Source organism: Sapajus apella, unplaced genomic scaffold (genome assembly GCF_009761245.1).
Source record: "Sapajus apella isolate SASKATOON/1434 unplaced genomic scaffold, GSC_monkey_1.0 scaffold3, whole genome shotgun sequence".
In the NCBI taxonomy this organism is placed as follows: Eukaryota; Metazoa; Chordata; class Mammalia; order Primates; family Cebidae; genus Sapajus; species Sapajus apella.
Window position 1 is genome coordinate 12,985,949 of NW_022436943.1, and position 27,242 is coordinate 13,013,190.

The 27,242-nt window shown below is 33.4% G+C and overlaps 1 long non-coding RNA gene and 1 pseudogene across 1 annotated transcript; one reads left to right on the forward strand and one right to left on the reverse strand.

Annotated features, from left to right (window-relative positions):
* Nucleotides 1-1,198: 1,198 nt before the first annotated feature.
* On the reverse strand, nucleotides 1,199-24,837 carry LOC116531172. The gene is made up of 3 exons (XR_004260301.1): nucleotides 24,825-24,837; nucleotides 7,183-7,190; nucleotides 1,199-1,348 (listed from the first exon to the last, which is right to left on the reverse strand). It is a non-coding gene; the product is annotated as an uncharacterized LOC116531172 (long non-coding RNA).
* On the forward strand, nucleotides 12,079-13,368 carry LOC116531162 (annotated as a pseudogene).
* Nucleotides 24,838-27,242: the final 2,405 nt, after the last annotated feature.

Here is a 27,242-nt window from a genome sequence, read left to right on the forward strand (position 1 = left end):
TAGCAGCTCGGGATTGCAGCTCCCACTGAAAGAGCAGAGAACGAGAGGATGCCACACTTTCAGATCAATTTTTGTTGCTCACGCACCAGGAGATTCCCAGTGGAGGAGCTCCACGTGTTGCCAGCATGACTCTTGAGGTCGATCAGGCGGTTTTGCCGCTGCCTTGGAGCGGTGGTTCTTGGTGCAGAGTCAGAAAAGCACCATCAATCTTAAAGCCGCTGTTTTGGCCGGCGCAGTGGGTTGCTCAGATTCTAGCGCCAGGAATCAACAAGTTGGACGTCCATTCAGAAACCCAACTATAAAGACGGTAATTATAAAGACCACAGATGGATAAATTTATAACGAAGGGAAGAAACCAGCCCAAAAAGGCTGAGAATACCCAAAATCAGAATGCCTCTCCCTCTACAGGGGATCACAGTTCCTCATCAGCAACAGAACAAGGCCTGATGGAGAAAGACTGTGTTCCATTAGCAGAAGCTGACTTCAAAAAGTGGATGATAAGAAACTTCTGGGAATTAAAATAACTTGTTCTAACCCAATGCAAAGAAACTAAAAACTTTGAAAAATGGTTTGACGAAATGTTAATAATAACACACAATTTAGAGAGGAATATAAGTGAATTAATGGAGCTGAAAAATACAACACGAGAACTTCGCGAACTATGCACAAGTTTTAACAGCCGAATCGATCAAGCAGAAGAAAAGATATCAGAGGTCGAAGACCAACTTCATGAAATAAAACAAAAAGACAAGATTAGAGAAAAAAGGATAAAAAAGAACGAGCAAAGTCTCCAAGAAATATGGGACTATGTGAAAAGACCTAATCTACGTTTGACAGGTGTACCTGAATGTGACAAAGAGAATCAATCCAAGCTGGAAAATACACTTCAGGATATTATTCAGGAAAACTTTCCCAACCTAGCAAGGCAAGACAATATTCAACTCCAGGAAATACAGAGAACGCCACAAAAATATTCTTCAAGAAGACCAATCTCAAGGCACATAATTGCCAGATTCACCAGGGTTGAAATGAAAGAGAAAATACTGAGGGCAGCCAGAGAGAAAGGTCAGGTTACCCATAAAGGGAAGCCCATCAGACTCACAGCAGATCTCTCAGCAGAAACCCTACAAGACAGAAGAGAGTGGGGGCCAATATTCAATATCCTTAAAGAAAAGAACTTTCAACCTAGAATTTTACATCCAGCCAAACTAAGCTTCATAAGCGAAGGAAAAATAAAATCTTTTGTGAACAAGCAAGCACTCAGAGATTTCATCACCACCAGGCCTGCTTTACAAGAGCTTCTGAAAGAACTACTTCAAATAGAAAGGGACAACCAGTAGCAGCCTTTCTAAAAAATGCCAAAAAATAAAGAACATCAACATAATTAGGAAATTGCATCAATTAATGGGCAAAACAGCCAGCTAACATTAAATGACAGTATCAAACACACATATATTGTTATTAATTCTAAATTTAAATCGACTAAATCCCCCAATCCAAAGACACAGACAGCCAAAAAAAGCCGAGACCCATTGGTATGCTACAGTCAGATCCATCTCACATGCAAAGATACACAAAAACTCAAAACGAAGGGATGAAGAAAAATTTACCAACCAAATGGAGAGCAAAAATAAATAAATAGAAAGCAGGAGTTGCAATTTTTGCTGATAAAAGAGATTTCTAAGCAACAAAGATCAAAAGAACCAAAGAAGGATATTACATAAAGACAAAAGGATCAATGTAACAAGAAGAGCTAAAGATCACCCAATACAGAAATACCCAGATATATAAGACTTATAAAGAGACTTGGACTCCCACACAATAATAGTGGGAGACTTCAACATCAATATTAGACAGATCAATGAGACAGCAAGTTAACACCGATATTCAGGTCTTGAGCTCAGATCCGGAACAAGTAGACTTAGTTAACATTCATAGAACTCTCCACTTTAAATACACAAAATATACACTCTTATCAGTACTATATCACACGTATTTACAGGTTTAAATGAAATATTGTTTGGCTGCTTGTTAATTATTTTCTTCCCTCTCTTTTCTTTTCTTTTTTTATGTCTCTATTATTAAACACAATTACAGGCATACCCAGTTTTAGACTGCATTCTAGCTCGGGCAATAAAGCAACACCCCTGTTCTCGCTCCCTCTTCCTCTTCCTCTTTCTTCCTTTCCTTTATTCTTTTCCTTTTTTTTTTTTTTATATTCTTTTTCTTTCTTCCCCCCCCCCCAAAAAAAAAGAAAAAGAAAAAAGCACAAGGTCTTTGAAAGGTCTCAAGTAAGCTTAGAACCAAGACAGATATTCAATATATTTTGCCTTTTAAATATTCTTTATAGATTATTTTTTTAATCCCAAAAGACACATGTGGTCCTCAATCCAAATCCTGAAAAATCAAAAATGACAACCAGATGAGTATGTTTCCGCCCTTTTGTGCATGGTCATATAAATATTTACATATGATTTTTATTTTTGGTTTACATCTACTTTATATGCATACTGAAACACTTGAAAAATAACTTTGTAACAACAGAGATAAATCTAACAATGATAACTATATTTTATTATCCAAACCAAGAAAGACTGCTATTAAAAGTTGTGTTTGGAAGGCAATTTTAAACTGGAACTTCCCTGGGGAAATAAGGATAAGTAGTCGCAATAGACCAAACTCATTGCTGGTAGTTTGGTAGTAGTCAAGAATGCTATTATTCCATTACTTAGTCAATACTTTCTTAATTGATGTTCACTGAGGCTTTTTCTAGTTCTAGAGCACTTCAAAAAGCAAACAAACAAGAATTTATGTAATAAATACTCATTTTTCAATAATTATTTTCCTGCAGAATAGAAACCTGAAATCACATTGCTGAGTTAAGGAGTTTACATTTTAAAAGAAAAAGTAATACTGTTATAGCTTATTCTAGGAAAAATGTAACACTTTACACCACCCTAATGATATTTGAGAGTGATCATTTGTCCACAAGGAAAATCCTATAATTATGTGGATTGATTTGATCCTCTCTTCTAGACAAATTATGTTTTTTTGTAGTAATATTATGTTTGTTGCTGATATTTTAATTATTTTTTCTAAAGTGTTGGTATTCATTATTTCATATGAATGCAAATAAATCATCTTACCTGTTTCCTATCTAACCAGTTAGCTGGAAGTACATAGGAAATGCTGAAGTGCTGAACAAGCTGTATTAAATTCCACGCACATTTTAGAAAAAGTGACATTTTGTTTATCAAATGATAAATTATATTTCTATATTTATTTGTTTTATGTTCTTTAATACAACTTTTACATTTTTTAATATAGACTCTGGTTCTCTGTGGTTGTCATTTTTCTATTTATTTTTTAAAATGTTATATTATCATGGTAAGAACACTTAACATGAGATCATACCCTTAACACAAATTTTTAAGTGTGCAATACAATATTGTTGGCTATAGGTAGAATGTTGTACAGCAGATCCATAGAACTTATTCACCTTGTATAACTGAAACTTTATGCCTGTGGATTAGGAGTTTCTCATTTCCCATCCCTCAACCCTTCATAACCACCATTCTGCTTTTTAATTCTATAAATTTGACCACTTTAGATACTTCATATTAGTGGTCAGGTTTTGACATTCTTTAACAGGCTTATTTCATGTAGCATAATGTCCTCAAGGCTCATCTATGCTATTATACATTGCAGAATTTCCTTTTTAAGGCTGAATAGCACTCCATTTTATGCACATATTTTTAATCCATTTATCTGTCAATAGATTTCCCACATATTGGCAATTATGCATAATGCTGCAATGAACATGGTACTGCTAGTATCTTTTTGAGATTCCAATTTAAATTCTTTCAGAAAATACCCAGAAATGGGCTTGCTAGCTTATATGGTCGACTTTTAATTGTTTAAGGGACTTTCATATTGTTTTCCATAGTGGCTACACCATTTTGTGCTCCCATCAACAGGGTGCAAAGAATCCAGTTTCTCCATATCCTTGTCAAAGCTTCTCTTTTGTGTTTTTTAAATATTAGGAATGCTAACAGATATGAGGTAATATTTCCTTGTGGTTTTGATTTGCATTTTCCTGATGATTAGTGGCACTGGACATTTCAAAAATACACATGCTAGCCATTTGTATGTTTTTTTAAAAAAATTTATTTATTATACTTTAAGTTCTGGGGTACATGTGCAGAATATACAGGTTTGTTTCGTAGGTATACACATGCCATGGTGGTTTGCTGCATCCATCACCCCGTCATCTATATCAGGTATTTCTCCTAATGCTATCCCTCCCCACTACCCTCACACCCTGCTATCCCTTCCCTAGCCCCCACCTCCCCTTTTAAGAGAAATTTATATTTGAGTTTTTATCCTATTTTTAAATTGGGTGATTATTTTTAGCTATTGAATTGTAAGAGTTTCTAATATATTTTGGAGATTAACCCTTTATCAGATGAAAGGTTTGCAAGTATTTTCTCCCATAGGTTGCCTTTGCACTGGCAATTTGCTCCTTTGCTGTGCAAACATTATTTAGTTTTATGTAGTCCCCACTGGTTTATTTTTGTTTATGTTGCTTGTGATGTTGGTGTCACATCCATGAAGTCATTACCAAGACAAATTTGAAAATATTTTTCCCTATTTATTCTAAGATTTTTACAGTTGCAATTCTTACATTTATGTCTTTAATCCATTTTTTAGCTGATTATTAAGTATGGTTCAAGATATGGGTCCAATTTATTTTTAAATGTGGATATCCAATTTTCCCGAGGCTATTTTTGTAGAGATTAAATTAGTAAAGACATCCCATTTACAACAGCACTAAGAAACAATAAAATACTTAGAATAAAGTCAGCTAATGAGGCAACACACTTGTTTACTGAAAATTACAAAAAAAAAGATTAAAGAAAATTAAAGAAATTAAAGAAGACCAAAACAAATGAAAAGACATCTTATGTTCACAGATTGGGAGACAATATTGTTAAAATGTCCCTATTATCTAACTAGATCTACAGATTTAATAAAACTTGTATTAAAATCCTGCTTTTTTTTTCAGAAATAGACAAAAAAGTTTACATTTCATATGGAACCATAAGGGATTACAAATAGCCAAATCAATCTGGAGAAAGAAGAATGAAGTTGGTGTCATCACAACACCTGCTTTCAAAATACCTTACAAAGCTTCGTAATCAAAGATGTATGGTATCGCATAAAGACAATCATATACAGTAATAGAACACAATGTAAAAAATGGAAATAAATCCATGTATATATGATCAATTGATATTCAACAAGGGTGCCAAGAATACTCTTATTTTCAAATATTTATTATTATTTCCATTTCTAACTGTATACTATTTAGCTAGAGAAGCTATTAAATTTTGTATTTCTACCTTAACATTTGACATTTTACACTAAAACATTAGCACAAATTATTAAATTGTATTAATCTTTTAGATAGTAATTGTATAAATACTCTTGTTTGTATATACAATTGTAACAAGCAAACACAGATATTTGGTTCCTTTTTCAGTGTTTCTCCCTACTATTTTATACAGTTGTTGTGCATTATTTAAAACCTCCAAGGTGGTACCAGTGGATGATTTCAGACATTTTTGTCCTAATCTAGATGTTACCACTTAGTAGCTATTTCTAATTGGTTTCTGGTAAATCATTTTGTCACATTTAAGTATTTTTCATGTGTTTTCCTTTTCCTCAGAATTTTTCTTAGGATTTGCTACTAAGTTTTTGATAATGTATTTCACCTGTGTTTCTATAACTCCAATTCAACTTATTTCATTTTTTAGAAAATTATTTCTTTCTTTATACATAAAACAATCAGATTCACTCAATTAATTTTACAAATATTATAAATGTGCTTTTTAAAAAATTTTGCAGATATTCTGATGGTGAAATAATGTTTCCTCATTAATTTAGAGTTTTATGACCATTATATTATTTGCTAATGATTTTCCCTTTGTTTTTTCATCAGAAATGAATGTAATTCTCTAGTCATCAAGATCTATTCATCATGGATATTTACACATAAATTAAACAAAAAATATCAACACTTAGCATTGTATATGAGCCCGGATATTTGGGTTCCAAGATGTGCTCTAATAGTGGTTAAACATTTGTCCTCAAGTAAATAATTTATTTTTTCTAAGGTTCTGATTTGTAATAGATAAAATAAGAAGTCTGAGTAAAAGCACGGGACTCGGACTGAATTGGGTCTGAATTCTGGCTCCAACACTTGCAAACTTCTATGTATTTGTGCAAGTTACTTATGCTTTATAAGCTTTTGTTGCGTTACCTATAAAATGGGTTTAATAAACTTAACAAAGCTTTTCTTTATGATTAAATGAAATAATGCAGAAAAACACTTTAATGTAGTAAATAATTGCTACCTTACCTATTAAAATTATTAATGTGAAGATTTCTATGAAAGTAGCCAAATATACAACTCTATGACTACATATGTCAAATGTGTGCCAAGTATGTTAATATGTGGTTTCACATCTGTCAGAATATTTTTAGAAGATAATTATTTTTAAGCTTGTTTTTACTGTTAAAAAATATTAGCATGTGTCATGGGCTAAACATTTATGTCCCTTAAAAAATTCGTAGGTTGAAATCCTAACCTCTAATATGATGGTATTAGGAGGTTTCTTTTGGCAAGTAATTAGGTGCTGAGGGCGGAGCCCTCACAAATTAGTACTCGTGTAAGAGCTTGCTTTCTTTTCTCAGCCACTTGAGAATACAAGGAGAAGACAGCTATGTTTGCAAACCAAGAATGGACCCTCACCAGACATCAGATCAACCAGAGCCTTGATCTTTTCATTTCTTACCCTCCAAAACTATAAGAAAATAAATGTTTCTTACATTTTGATCCTGGAACCCATCATTCTCAGCAAACTGACTCAAGAACAGAAAATCAAACAACGCATGTTCTCACTCATAGGTGGGTGTTGAACGATCAGAACACATGGACACAGGGAGGGGACTATCACACACTGGGGTCTGTTGGGGGGAAATAGGGGAGGGGCGGGGGGTGAGGAGTTCGGGAGAGATAGCATGGGAGAAATGCCAGATATAGGTGAAGGGGAGGAAGGGGGCAAATCACGCTGCCATGTGTGTACCCATGCAACAATCTTGCAGTTTCTTCACATGTACCCCAAAACCTAAAATGCAATAAAAAAAGAGGAAAAACCAAAGTGGGGACTGTTCTAGGTAGATGAAACAGGCATAACAATCAAATACTATGTGTGAAAACTAACTGGATCAACAAAGAAAATCTAAACATAGACTAGGTCTTCAGATATTAGGGAATTACTGTCCTATTTTAAGGTATGTAATTGTACTGTGGTTCTGTATAAGATTGTCATGATTTTTATGAGATGCATGTTTAAGTATTTAGAGATGAAATGTCATATCTGTAAGTTACTTTCCAATGTTTGGTAAAAAAAAATATATATATATATGGCAAAATGTTGGTTTTTAAATCTAGGTGGGTACACAGTTCATTTTATTATTTTTAAACCTTTCTGTATATTTGAAAACTCATAATAAAAAGTTCTGGAAAATAAGGCTATTAAATAAATAAATAAATGTATGTATGTATGTATGTTTCTTGTTTAAGCCACCCAGCCCATGGTAATGCATTAAAGCAGTGTGAACTAGAACTCACCTATATTTTCCTTATAGTCACAATGTACAGTAAGTGAGAGAGCATGCTGCTGAATCTTTGAACTAAAAAGTTCATCTTTGCTTTTATTTGATGCTATAATCCTTAATATCACATAATTTTTAAATTCACCAATCAACATAATTAAATATTAACCTATTAAATTTTTATGGCAGAAAGTACAATTCCTCCTGCAAGGGATCTATTTCTCTTTTATCAACATACTCCGAATGGATCCAAGGCCTGAAAAAAGACACATATGGGATCTTGAATATATTTTCCAAAGCATTTTAGGAAAGTATTAGGGAAGGAATTCAATATTCCTTTGAACTCAAATTTAATTTCTCCTATAAGGTAACTATAAGTAATTTTGTGGAATTTCATTTGTGCAGACATTTTAAAAATAGGAGATGAAAGTTTGTCTTGCAGGATATAATGAATTTCATTCATTTCTTTAAAGCTTTGGAGTGGTTTCTATACCAATATTCCAATCTAATAACCTTGATTCGGTTCCTATGCTATCTTAAGAAAACAATCTATGTGATACCCAAACTTACTATAAAAACTTACAAGGAATGCTATGCTTTTGGAAAAGATGGTCATTGTAAACTTTCTCAGTAAATTCACCGATAACTCTAGCTACAGATATTTCTAGGCCTTGTTCTGTTAACTCTTGTTGGGCATTTATCTAATATAGTCTATGGAGGTTAATTTTAAGTATTGGTTTGTCTAACATTTTGCTTTCTCTTTCAAATGTGCTAAATTCTACTTACCTCTCTCTGTGTTAATCGACACCACATAGCTTACCCTATGATATTTGTTAAGTTCCTGGAAATCTGTAACCAAACTATCAGCTGTTTTTAAAAACAATGTTGTCAGGGGATTACAAAGGTGCATTAATTAAAAAACTAAGCTGAATTCATGTTTCTGCCATCTCTTGTGCATATGTTCTTATAATAATAATATTATTCAAAAAACATATTTCAATTTAGACACAATAGTGTATACTTTATGCACATATATTTTCATTTCTAACTGTACTGTGTAATTATTTTTCAGTGGAAGATTTCTAAGTGTTAAGGACAAAAGAATAGTCACTAAAAGCATACTTATTTTATGTTCTAATTCAGAAATTATTACTTTTTTGAGAACGCCTCAGAAAACCTTGCATTTTTGCCAGTTGCATGACTCAGTGTAGCACTTGGTAGTTGCTATAACAAACTAAAATCTTGGTTGCTTAATTCAACAAATGTTTGTCACTTACACAAAGTCCAACACAGATGTTTCTAGCTATGCTATTTTTCTGAGCAATTCCATCCAAGAAAAAAATCCCAAGGTCTAGGTTCTCACCATCATGTGATTCTGCTATTTTGAAGTACTTGACTTCCAGACAGTAAGTGAGATCATGGAAAATCATAGATTTCATGGCCAGGCAATAATATGTTCCCTCTAATCTACTAACCAGAGCCAGTTATATGGCTCCAACCCTAACCGCAAGAGAGGCTAGGAAATTTAACCTACCTCTGTACTAACAAGGAGAAAAGTAGGGGTTGTTTAGTCTCTAACTAATTTCTTCCATATAAGGCATACAAGTCTAGAACCCTTTTGAGTATGTAAAGATTGGCAATGAAAATGAAAATCCTCAGTATCTGTTATACTAAAGTTGTCCTTATTAGGATCTTGGTTTAAGGAACTATATCTTAAATGTAGTATTTTTTATCGTTTGTGCATAGCTCTGTACATTTTATCAAATTTCTTAGGGAACATTTTATTCTATTAAAGCCTTCCTAAAACTTCAGTGAAAATCAAAATTTAGCAATCTAACCAGGATTTGATATCAGAAATATCCAAGAAAAACACTATTGAGTAGTAAAAGACAGATGAGGTGCCCAGTAAATATTCACTATGATGATTATATTTCAGGGGTTATGCTACATTATTGGAAGTAGCTGTCATTTACATGTTGAAGGAGCGAATCACTGCCTACATTCTGATTTTATTTTTTATGAATTATTTTTTAAGGAATTTTTAGGGGATTAGTGTCACCAAATAATATAAACAACCAAAAGAGAGAAATGTTTATACTATAAAAGCCTAGTTGGAATTACCAGTCGCTTATAACACTGAATTTATCAGATGGAAACTGTTGTAGTTTCTAACAGTTAAGAAGAGTTTTGCAATACAAATACTAAAATTCATTAGGAAATACAATGTGATAACAAGTTTATAAAATGACATTTGTACAGGCAGAGACTTGGGCTCTATCAAAAAATACCGAAGTTTAAGGTTTACACAGAAACTTGGCCTGAAATTGTTTATAAACTTATCCTAAAAATACAGGGCTTTTTTTTTTTTTTCAAATAAGATTTGGTTTTTTTGAACTTAATATCTGACTAATATTATTTGCTAAACCAGTTAGGCTCTCCAGCATGAATTGGTAATTTACTATAAGCCAACATTTATTATAATTTTCTTTCATCTACAGTCAATTAGAATTTTGGAGCATACGAAGTATTTTCTAAGTGAAGATATACAACCTATAACTTTACATACCTGTCATCTAAAGTCCTTGCTGAAAAAAAATTACATTTAAGGCATCATAATTACAAGAGTATAAAATCAAACCTGTGAATGTTAAGATTTACAACTGAACTAATTATTGGTAACAAAATGCTGCATGTTTAGATAAATGAGAAATGTATCAAGGGCTCTCCTTGTGATAATGCTTTAAAAAAAATTCTGCCTAGCATCACTGCAAATTATGTTACTTGAAGTCAAGATCAACAATATATTTCAATATTACCTAACTGGTTTGTGGCCTCACCATTAAACTAATACCTCTAAAATTCTGGGTCAGTAGAAGTAACAGTGGTCATTAATCATCATTTTCAGAAAAGCCTACTCTTCAATAACATTTGCTATTTTTCTTGAGACAAAAATATGAGCCAATAATTAAACCCACAACTTCCAATTTAAAAATATGTAAACTCTGCCTTTATTTATTACTGGAAGAATTCATCCATCCAAATGCTTGATATAGTCATAATTTTTAAAAGTTATAATCTAACTACTAAAATAATAAGTATGTAATTAAAATTAGTTAATGTAAGAAATGTAAGATAGGCAGAAAAAGGAAGAAAATAATCACATGAGTTTACCTAGGTAAAGGAAAGTAACACAATTATATACAAAGTTGACATTGTTCTTCCTGGAAGCCCAAAAAACATAAAAATATCATGGCTTATATGATCTATAAAAAGGAAGCATAGTTTACACACAGAAATAAATTTATTCTATACATCTACTGAAAATTTGCCATATGTGAGGTGATTGAACCTAATTATTAAAAACTTTGTCACATAAAAGTTTGAGAATTTTAATAATCATTGATAGGTAAGAGCATCAGAAAACAAAAGAGGCCACTTATTTGTGGACAAATAAAATATCAGGTAACAAAAAACTATTACTATATTGACTTTCAATGTTATCAATGTTTATAACAGCATAGATTCTTTTCTACCTATTATAATCTTTTAAGAACTTAATCTTGGAGACCGTGTTTATGGTGACTCTAAAACAGAAAATCAATCCAGAGTTTCTGAAGAAGTTTGGAAATCAGTGGATTGTGAACAAATATTATAAAGTATTTATTATTTATCTAGTGAGGAACCAGAAATAATAATAGAAAACTAGCATATGATGGGAAACATCAATGTATACATTTAAGAACCTCAGTGAACACTATAAGAAGGATAAACTAAAAGATATCTGCAACAGGACACGCCATAAATTGTCAAAAATCAAAAATAAAATCTTGAAAGCAGCACTAGGAAAGTAACAAATCATTCACAAATGATATTCAGTGGTATTAACAGGAACTTTTCATTGGAAACCATAGAGGCCAGAAGGAAGAATAACATGTTCAAAGTGCTGACAGAAAGACTGTCAGCCAAGAATTCTAAATCTAACAAAACTGATCTTCAAACATAAAAAAGAAATTAAGATGTTTCCAGATAAAGACTGAGAGAACTTGTCACTTGCAGAGTTGATCTACAAGAAACAAGATCTTCAGACTGAAAAGGAAGGATAGTATGTGTTAATTCAGTTCCACATGAAAAATAAAGAGCATAAGCAGAGGTAATTATATAAATAAGTATAAAACACAGCATAAATATATATTGTAACTCTTTTCAATCACAAAAAAGAATATAGATGACTCAAACAGAATGTGGGGAATGGTAGAATTGACCTAGGAAACCAAATCTTACACTTGAGTTCAGAGTTTATTAACTATATCAATGTAATGAATCTTACTCAAAGAAAAATACGGTTCCTTACTAAATACATGTGAACATTGAAGGCCATTAATAAATATTATTTAGTCAAAGTCTAGCCAAAATTATACAATTATGGTTAAAATATATGGAATAAAATAACTACATAAAGATAATGAATTTTAAAAGTTGCTATTTAAAGGGATGTTGGATGATATACAACAAAGGAGAAAAGCATGGAACAATTACTGCCAGGCTTCATGAAGAAAATTTTGAGATTACTACACTATGTATTGATGTCACCATTGATGAAAGATATGCTGAGGTAGGATTTACAACTGACTGAGAGTAAGATGCTGAATGCAGAAATCTCATTATAAATTCTATGTTTTTAGGTTTTGACGGCACTTTATTTGACTACTTTAATGGTTATGAAGATTTAAAAAATAAGAAAGCTAGATTTGTTTGACATGCTAATAGAAAATACAAGAGTATTATCTTAGAAATTTAAGATACTTCAAGTTTTATGGAAGAATTGTAGACAAACCTGGTGATCATGATACTGAGCCTTTGGAAGCAGTTGCAGAAAATGCAGAATACTTGGCTGGAATATCAGGAGAGAGGATTTGGGTAGAACTGAAAAAAATTCTTGTTGGTAACCATGTAAATCATTTGATTCACTTTATCTATGATCTTGATATGACTCCTTATATAGGTTTACCTGCTAATGCAAGTTTAGAAGAATTTGACAAAGTCAGTAAAAATATCGAATGTTTTTCATCAAAGTCAATGATGCTTTTGGCCTCATTACTCAAGGTACAAGATGATGTCAAAAATTAGATTTGAGGTTGAAGATTGCAAAAGAAGAGAAAAACCTTGGCTTATTTATAGTTAAAAAATAGGAAAGACTTAATTAAAGCACCAGATAGTTCAGAACCATTGAAACCCTATCAAGACTTCATTATAGATTCTAGGAAACCTGATACAACTACTTGTGTACATGAACTATGGAAGTACCAAGGAGAGCACTGTGTGCTAATGGAAATACATCAGTGGTACATTCTTCCATTTCCTATAAGTGGCCATGTCATCAGAAAAGTGTACATTTCTTCAGGAAAAGAAATTGCAAGTCTCTTACAACAGTTGGGAGAACAGCAGGAAAAATGTGGTCACCAAAAGGAAAAAGATGAATTTCTGAGTTACATAAAGAAGATCTAAAATTGATGGCTACTAAAAAGCAGAGCACTTTTGGTGAGACTAATATTCTTCCTTCCCTCTTAATGAGGTGTTAGAAACTATACCAGAATAAAAGCCAGTTTAGAGGACCCCTTTAGAATAACAAGCGTCTTAATTTTGTGAATTATATTTCAAGAACTAAACTGAGATCTGTCTTTCTTGATCTGATTTATATCACTGAGATGTACAGTTCTTTTGGAATAGTTTCAACTGAGAAAAGCATAGTTGTCTATTATCTTAACCTGTTCAGGGTTTAAAAATTTTTTTTGTTTTTGCATAAGCTGGTACTAAGATTGATCTTAAAGAGTGGTAGTTGTCTTGAAAAAACAAGGTTTATTAACGTTTGCAATCGAAATAATTTGTATTATGATTGTCTATGATGTGTCAGTTCCTATCTGAATTCCAAAATAAACTTGTGCTTGAAAAGGAAATAATTGACAAGTTTGCATAAAATATGAATATTAAATGTCTCCTCAGTTTCTGGCATTCGTACATATAGGATTTGTTCTGGCAAGCTATGCTTTAGTATATAGTTGATATTTTTCTGTCCCAATGATTCCTTTATGCATGCAGAGCCTGGGAAAGTCATGGGATTAACTTGAGGGTTACTCTTGACCCTATTATTTTAATAAAACATTAGCATTGGAAGATAAATGTGTTTATGTGGTATCTGACAATGTTTATCAGGTGCCATATACAGTGGTAATATGCCTATCTTTAAAGTAAAAGTTAATACAGTAAATGTTAACTTATTAATCAAAAAAAAAAAACTTGTTAGTAAAGTGTAGTCATTATAATATGGATCCTGGATACAGACTATTGGGGTTTGATTCCCAGTTGTACCCTTAATAGCTCTGTAATATTAAGCAAGTGATGAGAAAGAAAAGAAGGACAGGAGGGAAGCTGAATCTGGCATTTGGAAGCTGGCCTGGCACGTTCAGTTGGCCACATAATTTTCCTATGGCAGATTTGCACAGAATGCAACCCTCTGATATGTTATCCATGAGCATGATAAAATGAGACAGGCAAGGTCATTTCATAATAGACAAGGTCAGCTTGCCACCTGTAACATACCAAATACTCACCTTTTGGCTAAAATAAGCAGTTGCTACTTTCTCTCTCTCTCTCTCTCTCTCCCCCTGTGTGTATGTGTCTGTATGTCTGCCTGCCTGTCTTTTTGTCTCTGTCTCTCTTTCTATCTCTTTCTCTTTTTGAGATAGGTTTTTGTTCTGTTACCCAGGCTGGAGTGAAGTGTCTCAATCACAGCTTACTGCAGCCTTGAACTCCTGGCTCAGGGATCCTCCTGCCTCAGTACCCTAAGTAGCTGGGAATACAGGACTAAAATGCTAGATTTACAGGTATGAGCTGCCATACCTGATCTACTTCTTTATTAATTACATGTTTATCTTCACTCTAGTCTGCCCTTCCAAAACATAAGGTTTATTAAGGTATATTGCTTTTTGACAGTATTCAATCTAGAACAATTTCTGCTTTCTTAGACTACCTCCCAAATCTCCCAACTAAAACACAAATTCTATAACATATTCTTCTAATGTCCTTTTGCTGAAACAATCTATGGCTCCCCATAGTGTATGTTGTCTCTCATTCCAATGAGTAACAAGCCCAATTCAGTCAGCCATAGAAGTGTCCCTCATGGCCTTGGGATAGAGAACATTGATATCACTTAGCCTTTCTATACGTTAGTCTCCTGATCTACAAAACAGGAATATTAAATTTACATTCCTCAATGGGTTGTTGTGAATATTTGATTAGATAAAACATATAAAGTACGTAGAATAATGCCGGGAACTCAGTGAATACTCCAAGGTGATTAAAAAGTGGGAGAATCAGCTCAGAAGCCAAGGCAGTACATCTCATAACAAGGTACCAATTTTTAAAAATAGATGTGGAGAAGCAGAAATCAAGTTCTTCATGCACACTGAAGGTATAAAAATGTTGAGAATAGAGATTAATAGAAGATTTTCGAGCAGATTTCTCTGAGAGTTCTGTTCTAAGCCTTACTATCATAGCTGCAAAAGGATGTAATGAGAACTATCTCCCTATCACCTCAACTGAAAGAGGGGAATCTTCAAAAAGCCCACCTGGAGAGTTTCATGTTTTCAGAAGTTAAAAGCCACAGTAGAGTACACTATTGTCTGACTAAATCTTAAGACATATAAAGGTAAGAGACAAGCTAGTTGACAGCTGATAAACGAGCTACATAAGTGGCTGCCGAGAAACTGGCCTGCCCTCCAAAAGTTTGTCAGAACAAATAATATAGGAGGGTCTTCCTATGCTGACTCTCCTATGTAGGCCAGATATAAACTCACATGTAAAAAAGAGGATAAATCCCAATGGTACTATATCAGTGAGAGAGAATTCTGGGAGTAAAGTACCCTCAGCAGAGGAAATTTTAAGTTATCTCTGGATTCCCAGGGAAGAAAATGTATTACCTTATTAAGGAATTACAGGCAAAAGGTTCTTCCCTAATATTAAGGGATATCTAAAACTCTTTGAAGGTGCTCATTAGAAAGGCTTAGCTTGAAACAATTGTCAAACACATAGTGAAAAAACAGTTTATAACAGTAACAATTAAGAACATTTTCACTTCCTTTCTTATTTGTTTGCCATCCTCTTCTCTCCAGTACCCTATGCTGCCCCATGGCAGAGAGATCAGAAACATAAATAGAAAGCTTAGGGATGGCAGTGGAAAGCAGAGATAACTGTCGTGCTCTCCTTACCCACTGCTGACCTCCAGCAGTACAACTGCAGAGTTTTAAAGTGGCCCCCATGACCTTCAGTCCATGGAGTTACTTCTGCGATTATGTTATATTACACGGATTTTGCAGATGTAATTAAGGATACTAACCAGTTACCCTTAAATAGGCAGGTTATCTGGGTGGGCCTAGTGCAATCACATGAATTCTTTAAATGCAGAGTTTCTTCAGCTAGCAGGGAAGAGAAAGTTTCAAAATATGAGAAAGAGTCTAGAGAAGGAATTCTTCTTTGCTGAGATGGAGAGGGCCAGGTGGATGGAGCAGCCTCTGATGGCTGAGAGTGACCCTCAGGTGACAACCAGCAAGAAAACAGGAATCTCAGTTCTGCAGCTGCAAGGAAATGAAATCTACCAATTTGAATAGACTTGGAGGTGAACTCTTCTCCAGAGCCCTAAAATTAGATCACAGCTTGGCCAACACTTTGATTTTAGCCATGTGAAAGTCTAAGAATAGAACCCAGTTGAACCAGTCCAGACATCTGACCTATAAAACTGTGAGATGATAAATGAGTATTGTGTAAAGCTGCTAAATTTATGGTAATTTGTTATGTAGCAATAGGAGATTAATGCACACATATAGCTGGCCCATCGACCTACATTGAAGTCTGAATACTTGCTTCTCACTAGGCTAGATTTATTATTATCCCAATTGAGAATATTTGGCAACTAAAAATGACTCACAGGTCATTTTGTGACTTAAGAGTTATTATACAATCATTACATTGAGTTTTCAATGGGCAAGAAAAGAACTCCAAATAAAAAAATAATAAAGGATATGGGAGACATTATAAAATTCCTTTGTAAATACTTCCTGTGAATTGTAACTGTTCAGCAAACCAGTTATTTATTGGAAATCTAACAGCTGCTTCTGATTATATTTTAATAGAGGCATTCACAAACCCAGATTAATATTAATTTTAAAATTTTTCTACAATAGGAAAACAAAGTTATATTTAATTTTTTTAACCTAAATACATCAAAATTGTGTTAGATTATTGTTACCAATAACAAACAAACCTACTTACAAGTGGACCTTATTGTTAGACATGGCATGGCAATGTAAACATAGAATTTTACATTGAATCAATCAATCAATCAATTGATTGATTCAATGTAAAATTCATAAAGAATCACATTTTACAGTGGAACAAGTAGTTTCAAGTATAGAAAATCTGAAAATGAAAGCATGATATTAAACATTTTACTGCAGCTTTTTTTATGGGCTAAAATCAACTCTGCCATCTATAAGTTAAAAGGGTTTAACTACACATCTGACAATGGTCTAATATCCAGAATCTATAAGTAACTTAAACAAATATACAAACAAAAAACAAACAACACCATTAAAAACTGAGCAAAAGACATAAACATACACTTTTCAAAAGAAGACATACACATGGCCAACAAGCATATGAAAAAAACTCCACAATATCACTAATCACTAGAGGAAAGAAAATTAAAACCACACTGACATATCATATTACAAATCAGAATAGCCATTCTGACTGAATTACTAAAAAGTAAAAAAAAACAAAAACAAAAACATAAAGATGCTGATGAGATTGTGGAGAAACGGGAACACTTACACGCTATTGGTGTAGAAAGCAGGAGAAAGCAGTGTGGCAATTCCTGAAAGACCTAAAACAAGAATTACCATTTGACTAAGCAATCTCGCCACTGGGTATATACCCAAAAGAATATAAATTGTTCTATCATAAAGACACATACACAGAGATGTTTATTGTAGCACTGTTCATAACAGCAAAGACATGGAATCAACCTAAGTGTCCATCAACAATAGAGTAGATGAAGAAAATGTGGTACACATACCCCATGAAATACGATGCAGCCATAAAAAAGAACGAGACCATGTCCTTTGCAGGAACATGGATCGAACTGGAGGCCATTATCCTTACAAACTAATGCAGGAACAGAAAATCAAATACAGTTCTCACTTACAAGTTGAAGCTAAATGATGAAAACACATGGACACATAAATGGGAACAACACACCCTGGGGCCTATCAGAGGTGGGAGGGTGGGAAGAGAGAGGGGATCAGGAAAAACAACTAATGAGTACTAGGCTTGATATACAGGTGACAAAATAATCTGTATAACAAACCCCCAAGTCATGAATTTACCTATATAGCAATCTTGCACATGTACTTCTGAATGCAAAATAAAAGATAAAATATTTTAAAAAATAGAATATAAAAAGACAAATCAGATTTAAAAAATTAAAAAGTAAAGTAGTTTAATACCTTTGTTAGAGAAAAAATTTATCAAAAAGCCAAACTCGAGCAAAAACTTTTTCTTCTTACAAAAGAAACAAAAATCTTTACAAAGTTTATGAGTGGTCATATATACATTGTCGGGCTAAAATATCAAAGTCAACATTATTTTATGAGTAATGTTATCTTTTCCACACATTAAGGTGTGTGTATATACACATATGTAAAACACACACATATAAATATATGTGATATACAATATTTTTTGAGATAAACTTAATATCTCCAAGTAAAAATTACTTTTAAATGTCAGCAAGATGTTCAAAATATTTAGCTAGTTTTCTCATTGACAAAAGAGTCTAATATGTTTATAAAATACCTATTGGAATAAAACAATATGTTGAGAAACAGCTTAACAGAAATTTGACCCAGCAAATGGTTGTCAAAGATTTGTCTAAAACTTTTTCATTGTTAAAGGTTTGTTTAAAAAAAAAACCTCAAAATTTCACTTGAATTTGTAACTTGCATTTGCAAAATTTATCATGCGTTAGTAATGAATAAAACAAATTATAAGAGGAAAAGACACTTTTAAGTATTTTTATCTGACTTAAAAATAAGTGTCCTACCATATTTTTAACTTGGAATTGCATATATCAAATTTTTAAATCACAATGCAAAAACACAAACGGGGAAAGAGTAGTGTATAGCCTGCGGCAAATATTTCTAGAGCTTAAATCCTTTTGATTTTAGCTTTATTAATTTAACAAGGAGAATTTTGGTTATAAAATGTCTCAGCATTAAGGTTAAATACTAATATATTGGGAAGAAGTTTTTGAATACGAACATATTTATTGTCCCAGAAATGCTTAACAAATATATCTATAGTAAAAAATCTGCCCTCCTATGTTTTGTATTAGGCATTATGAGAGAGAGTCTTTGGGAATCCTTTCTTTTTAAAAACAAGCAGAAACTTTCAGGTAGTTTATACCAGTAACAACTTGGAATTAAAATTTTCCTTTTGGGTAAGGAAGGTTAAGTACATAAGCTATCCTTATTTTTCAATCATAAATTGTTGAATGATATATAATTTTTAAAAAGCAGTAATTCATTTTATAGATCAAAAGCAATTCTTTCTCATTACAAAAGTAGTGCAATTGTTTTAATGGTGGAATGAGAATTTCAGACATTAGTAAAATTAAAATAGTTATGTTGATTTCCAATTATCTTTACCTTAAATGACTTGAGTAATAAGCTCTGCATCTGGAAAAAATATATTATCTTTATTAAAATATTCAAATAAATTACCTTCTCAGAAGCATGTGAAAAACAGAGGAAATTTATATTTGCTTAAGCTTAATAATGCTACTCTCATTCATATTTAGATGTTCAAGGCAATTTCTGAGAAGTATGCATATAGATTAAAAAAAGATATTTCCTAACTTCCAAAAGTTAACCACCTAAATGAGCAAATAAATCACTCCTCAAATCCTTTTAAATATTACAAAACTAATTATTGTATACATCTTACTACATTTTATATATAGACAGTTGCATCTGTAATTCCTCAGTAGAGCATTTAACGTTTATGAAGCCTTTAATATTCTCTAGATTCTATTCTACCTATCTTGAAGTGTAGGTGCAGTGAGAATATGCTCTCTTTGGGTATTTACCAAATATTGTTGATTCATTCAAGGGGAACTGGATCTTTACATGATTTATATGAGGCCAAATAGAAAGTCTGACCCATATTCCTGGAGAAAAATAAGCATTAATTAATTTTTTCAGTAATTTTCTTCATAGTTCTAAAATAATTATTGTATTTTAAAATTCTCAAAAAATTAGAAAGTGAAGGCAACATAACCAACTTATAATTGAGGATTTTATTGGAACATAATGATTTATTTTGTTTATTGTTAGTGGACCTTCTCAAATTAAATGATTATTCCTAACACCTGTGTAATATAACAGCTAATAATAACACTTGATAGCAAGATGACATATCATGGAGTTTGTTCACACTGAGTTTTCCAGCACAGCGTTTTCATTTGTCTTCAACTTGACATTTTTAAGACAAATTTTACTTTCTCTTGGGTCCTGCCCTATGTTATTTCATATAGATTGGATCTATATTTTGAATAATAAAAGAAGTGGATGGAGACAGAATATAGCAGATTTAATGCATGTTAATACCACTGTTCTTCATGTGAGAAAATTATCTCAGCAAAATTAACCATTAATTTTTCATTAGAATTATTTAGCACTTTAAAATATCCTTAAATTCTCTTGGAATATATATGAAATATTAGAATGTAGAAATAAAATACTTTCTGAAATAAACATAATATTTTATTTCCTTGTACATTGTGAAAAAAAAAATCTAGTCCTCAAGCACATTTCCAGTTAGAGAATGTTTAATAAGGCACACAACATGTCAGCAGCTTTGAAACATCACTCACAAATGAACAGGCTATGGAATGAATTTAAAATATAAATAGTATACACAGAAACATTACGATATCCCATACTATGCCAAGTATTTGAATTGTAGGCTGTCAAATGACATAGGAGATTGTATTACATGACTGAAAGAAACACTTTTGTATGTGATCATTAATTTTATTTGCCACTTTGACTGGGCTAAGGGATGCCCATATAGCTGGTAAAACATTTCCAGATGTATCTATGAGGGTTTTATTTTAAAGAGATTAGCATTCGTATCAGTAGATGAAGTAAGGAAAATCCACCAACATCAATGCAGGCAGGTAACATCTAATCCATTGTGGGCCTCAATAGATTAAAAAGGCAGAGGAATTCTATCTCTTCTTGAGCTACAATGGTCATCTTTTCCAGTTCTAAAATACTGGCATTCCTCTTCTCTGGCCTGCAGATTCCAGGTCTTAATACAAGTGCCTCCTGTCTGCCTTCTTCAGTTTTCAAGCCTTTGGCCTCACACTGGGGTTCTCAGGCATTCAGACACAACCTGTATTATACCACTGGATTTCCTGATTCTCCAGCTTGCTGACAGAATATCATGGGACTCTGTGGCCTCTACAATCATGTTAGCCAATCTCCATAATAAATCCTCTCTTTTATATTTATATATATCTATTGGTTCTATTTCTCTGAAGAACTTTGAATAATACAATGTGTGAAATGTTGATTTACATAAAAGAGTCCACAGTGTTTTGCCTTGCACCAGTTAACATTATTAATCTAGGAAAAGAAAAGCTTATATTAAGTGAGAATATTATAATTTTAATTGATGGTTAGTAATTATTTTGAAACAATGATTACCCTGAGGGGGGTTGTATTTGGATATCACAGAAGCAAATAAAATTAACAAGTGTCATTTCAGATTTACAACTTTTAAAAGTAGATATGAATTTGATTAATTTTTAAATTTTGAGTTAGTGTTATGCAAATATTGGTAACAAATTCTATAAGAGACTGTATTAGTCAGTTTTGCATTGCTATAAAGAAATCACCAAGGCTGGGTAAGCTATAAAGGAAACAGATTTATTTGGCTAACAGTTCTGCAAGTTGTACAAGCATGGCACCAGTATCTTCTTGGCTACTGATGAGGCCTCAGAAATCTTTTATTCATGGTGGAAGACAAAGAAGGAGCAGGCATGTCACATGGTGAGAGAGAGCGAGCAAGAGAGAAAAAAGGAGGTGCTAGGCTTCTTTAAACAACCAGCTCTCATGTGAACTCACAGAGCAAGAACTCACTGATTACCATGAGGATGATGCCAAGCCCTTTATTAGGGATCTTCCCCAATAATCCAAATACCCATCACCAGTCCCCACCTCTAACATTGAGGATCACCCTTCAACCTGAGATTTGGAGGGAACAAAATTCCAAACTATATCATTCTGTCCCTGGTCTCTGAAATCTCATGTCCTTCTCACACTGTAATACATAATCACCCTTTCTCAACAGTCCCCTGGTCTTAACTCATTCTAGCATAAACTCAAAAGTCCAAAGTTCAAAGTTTCATCTAAGACTTGAGACACATTTATTCCACCTATAAGCCTGTAAGATCAAAAACAAGGTATTAATTTCACAATGCTAGTGAAGGCATCAGGGAAACATTTCCATTCCAAAAGAGAGAAATAATCCAAAAGATAGGGGGAACATTCCCCATGTATGTTTGAAGCCCCAAAGAGCAGGTATTACAATTTTAAACCTCCAAAATCATTTCCTTTGACTCTATGTCTCATATTTCTGCATACACTGGTACAAGCGGTGGGTTCCCAAGGTCTTGGGAAGCTCCACCACTGCAGCTTTGCTGAATGCAGTCCAGGTGGCTTCTTTCATGGGTTGGTGTTAAATGCCTATAGCTTTTCCAGGCTCACAGTACAAGCTGCCCATGGCTCTACCATTCTCAGGTCTGGATGGTGGCAGCCCACTTCTTACAGCTCAGTAGACAGTGCCCTGATGGGGACTAAGTGTGGTCGCTCCAATCCAAATTTCCTTTTGGCACTTCCATTGTAGAGGCTCTCTGTGGGGCCTCTGCCCCTGCAGGAGCCTTCTCCCTAGGCACCTAGGCTTTCTGATACACCCTCAATCTAGGTAGAATCTAGCAAGCTTCCTTCACTCTTGCATTTTGTACACCTGCAGACCCAACTCCATGTGGAAATCACAAAATCTTACCGCTTACATTCTCTGGAGCAGAAGCCCATACTGTATCCGAGGCTCTTTGAGCCCAGGCTGGAGCTGCTCAGATTCTGAGAGCAGCATTTTGAGGTGGCACAGGGCAGCAGTACCTTGTGCCTGGCCCTATAAACCATTCTTTCCTTCTAGGTATCTGGGTCTGTGATGGGAGGAACTGTCTCCAAGATTTCTGAAATGCATCTGAGGACTTTCTCCCATTATCTTGAATATTAGCACTTGTCTCCCTTTTAGTCAAACTAATCTCTTTAGCAAGTTGTTGCTTCACAACTCATTTGAATTCCTCTCCTAAAAATGCACTTTCCTTTTCTGCCACGAGTGGCAGAGAAAAATGCTCTGCTTCCTTTTCAATTATAAGTTCCAACTTTAAGTCATTTTTTATGCTCATATATGATTGTAGGTTGTTGGAAGCAGCCACATCACTTCTTGAATGTTTTGCTGCTTAGAAATTTCTTCTGCCAGATATCCTAGGTCACCACTCTTAAGTTTAACCTTCCAAAATCTTTAGGGCATGGACACAATGCAGCCAAGATTTTTGCTAAGGCATAACAAGAATAACTTTTATTCCATTTTCCAATAGATTACTTGTTTCTGTCAAAGGCCTCATAAGCCTGGTCTTCACTATCCATCTTTCTGTCAGTATTTTGGTCACAACCATTTAGCCAGTACTAAGAAGTTTCAAACTTTCCCTCATCTGCTGTCTTCTTCTGATACTTTCAAAGTCTTCCAACCTCGGCTTGCTTCCCAGTTCCAAAGTTGCTTCCCTTTTTCATGTATCTTTATGGCAATGCCCCACATCTGTATTAGGCAGTTTTGTGTTGTCATTAATGAATACCTGAGGCTGGGTAATTTATAAAGAAAGTAAGTTTATTTGGCTCAGTTTTCCAGGGTCAACATGCATGGCAACAACATCTGCTTGGCTTCTGGTGAGGAATCAGGAAGCCTTTATTCATGGTGGAAGATGGAAGGAGGGCAGGTATGTCATATGGTGAGAGAATGAGCAAGAGAGAGATACCAGGCTCTTTTGAACATCCAGCTCTTTCACAGCTAATAGAGTGAGAATTCACTCATTACCCAACGAGGACACTAGGCCATTCAGAAGGGATCCGTCCCCTTGACCCAAAACCTCTCATTACGCTCCACCTCCAACATTAAGGATGGCATTTTGACATGAGATTTGGAAAGGACAAACATCCAAATCATGTCAGAGACATAAAAAGTAATTGAAATTCAGGATCACAGTATTCAGTCAAATCACACACGGTTTATCATAAAAATCTTTCAATTCAGTTTGTTCAAGCATACCTCTTACCCATAGTAATTTCTACAAATGTCTCTTCTTTCATCCTGTATTGCCAGTTTTATTGTACATACTGTAATTTTCTTTAATATCCTACTATGTTACAACTTATTAGCTTCTATTCACTTCTCCTTCATACTCAATTGCATTTCCTATTTGAGTATTTATAGTATTTGGAGGGCCAAACATAGGTGGCTGCATTATTACTCTGTTATTACTAGAGCTCTCAATTTTTAGATAAAGTTTTAAATACTGCCAGCCTTAGATTTTCATATATGCTTGATCTTAATTGAACATTGAGGATGTTACATACTTGACCTGAACCAAAAATATAAAAAGCAATAACCTTAGAAATGAAAGCCAGAAGATGTCCCAGAAAAGAAGGGACTGTTGCTATTAATGGTAACCTGGGAATTGGCAGAGATTTTAGTAATTTCAAAACAAAGTGTTTTGAAATACTGCTAATATCAGCACAATTAATTCAGAATATGATATTATAAAAGGGCTGTGTATAGCTATGTTGTCTTTGTACATAACATACATACACACACTCACTTGAGTATCCCAATTTGTCTGTGAAATATCTCTGCTCTTTTAAAACTCTTATCCAATGAAATGGTGTAACAGAAAGGTATTTATGCACTTACCAAATAGGTCCTTATCTTCAATGATTGCCATCTCAACCTCTTTTTTGGTAATTATTGTGCATGTGAAAGGAACTTGAAGAAGGACGCTAATCTCACCAAAGGATTCCTTCTCCTTAAGTTTACCCATATAAACAAGTCTTCTAGCTTTTTTCTGTAAAAAAGAATATATATATATATATATATAATTGATGTTTAATGCAATTGCTTTCAGGTAATGAATCAGTATTTTTATCAGAAACTCACTAATAATTCATTTTACTATAAAATCTTTAAATTATCAATTTTATTCAAATTAGAGAAAAATTTACTTATATATATGTTTCAATTATATTAGAGCAATAGAAAATTCATAGGCAACTTAGGAATATCTAAGGTAATTGAAAGCATTGTCGTTTAGAATCCACAAAGATGTTTGGGAAATACTGAACTAATTCCACTTTTGAAGGATCTACGATATCATTTTGTGAGCATAGTTTCCTGTAGGGAGTTTTGTCAACTGCCATTTTTTACCTCAGCCCTGGTCACAAGGCATTCTTGTTGAACCCACCAAGAAGAAGGAAAATAAGCTGAAATGGCCAGGACCAGAACTGATGGGATAAAATACAAGAGGAGGGACTATTCCCTGTCTTTTCTGTTTAAGTACAAAAGAAACATATGGAAAATGTGTTTGACTCGAATTTTGATTCAAATAAGAGACCTTGTGGAGAAGGGCCTACAGGAGTTTCAGTATGAATGATTCTGGAGAAAATGTTGAGACTTCAAATTACCTTTGCTGGGAGGTTTGCTAGGAGTTGGTGGGCACTAAGATATATATTAAAAGAGAATGTAGCCCTCAGGGTAGGAGAGTGACAAGAACTTGGAAGAGGCGAATTCCTTTACTAAGTATCCTGGAGTCAAATCCAATATAACTTGAATATGTGCACCAATATAAATGGCAAAATTTACACTGAATATGACTAGTGCAGCAGAATTCAAGTTAGTTTACATATTTAATTGAATTTCATTGAAGACTGACCAACTAATGATTAGTTCTAACTTTTCTATCACAATAATTACGTATTGTTGCCAATTCTACAACTTTGTAAAAATGGAATTATATAGAATGTGCTCATTTGGGTTTGGCATTTTGGCCCAACATAATGTTTGAGATCCTTAGACGTATCCATAATTATTTTTACCACTGTGTGGCATTTTATAATATAAATATACCATAACATTTCTATACATTCAACTGTCAGTGCACATTTGGATTACTTCCAGTTTTTAGTTTGTAAGAATTCATATAGTCTTTGTGTATACATATGTTTTCACTTCTCTGGAGAAAATTTATCTAAAGTTGAATTAGGTCAATTGATTAAGTGCATCTTAGCCAATCTGATATGTTTGTAATAGTATCTGGCTATGGTTTTAATTTGCATTTCTCTGATGCATAAGAATGTAGAGCATATTTTACTGTATTCATTGGTCATTTGTATATCTTACAAATCAATATATCTTACAACTTATATTCTTATATCTTAAAACTAAACAAAATAAACACAAAAATTTCAAAAAATTAAATAGAAATTTCACAAAGTGATACAAATAAATGTCCAGTAAATACATGAGAAGATGTTTAACACTCTTAATTCTTTAGATTAATTGATTACAAAGAATGCATAAGTTGAAAACTTACCACTTTATTTGACTGTAGTTTCACAAATCCTATAATACTTCTGTAAATGTTACAGCATCCAGAGTTAATATAACCCACAAAAGAAATTATATTTCCACTTTCCACTATCACTGAAAAGAAGAGAGAGAGTTCGTTTCACACATTCTTGTGGTTAAGAAATTATTTTAGATATTTTAACAATAAAAGATAATGTATTTAATTCAATAACTATTAATGGTAAATTTCTTAATAGATTCCAGTTTATAGACAGTACTTACTTAACACAAGATTTAAAAAAAATATGCCCAGTATTTATATCTCTAACATAATACCTACAACACTGCAAACACTGACAAGAATTTGGCAGTAAAGGCATTGATGTGCTGGTAAACTGTGCAGTGGAGGAAAGAAAGAGGAATATGGAAGAAGCCTTGATATGTAGCATTTGCTGAGTTCCAAGGTTTAAATATTTCCACCATGGCTCATTTCAAATTTCTGATAGCTTAACAACAAACTTACAATATTGATAAATATTTGAAAATTGGTTCTCTAGAGCCTGTATCTTGGCCAACACTGTACTGATGACACTAGTAGATAGTAGTTAAAAGCAAGGGCTTTCTGGCCACATTGGCCTAGTTTGAACCTACTCAACTACTTCCTATGTCACCTTCGATAAATGACACAGCCCCTCCGAGCTTCAAATTTTTCATCTTTAAAACAGAAAAAATTAAGAGTCCTTACTTTAAACTTGATATAATGC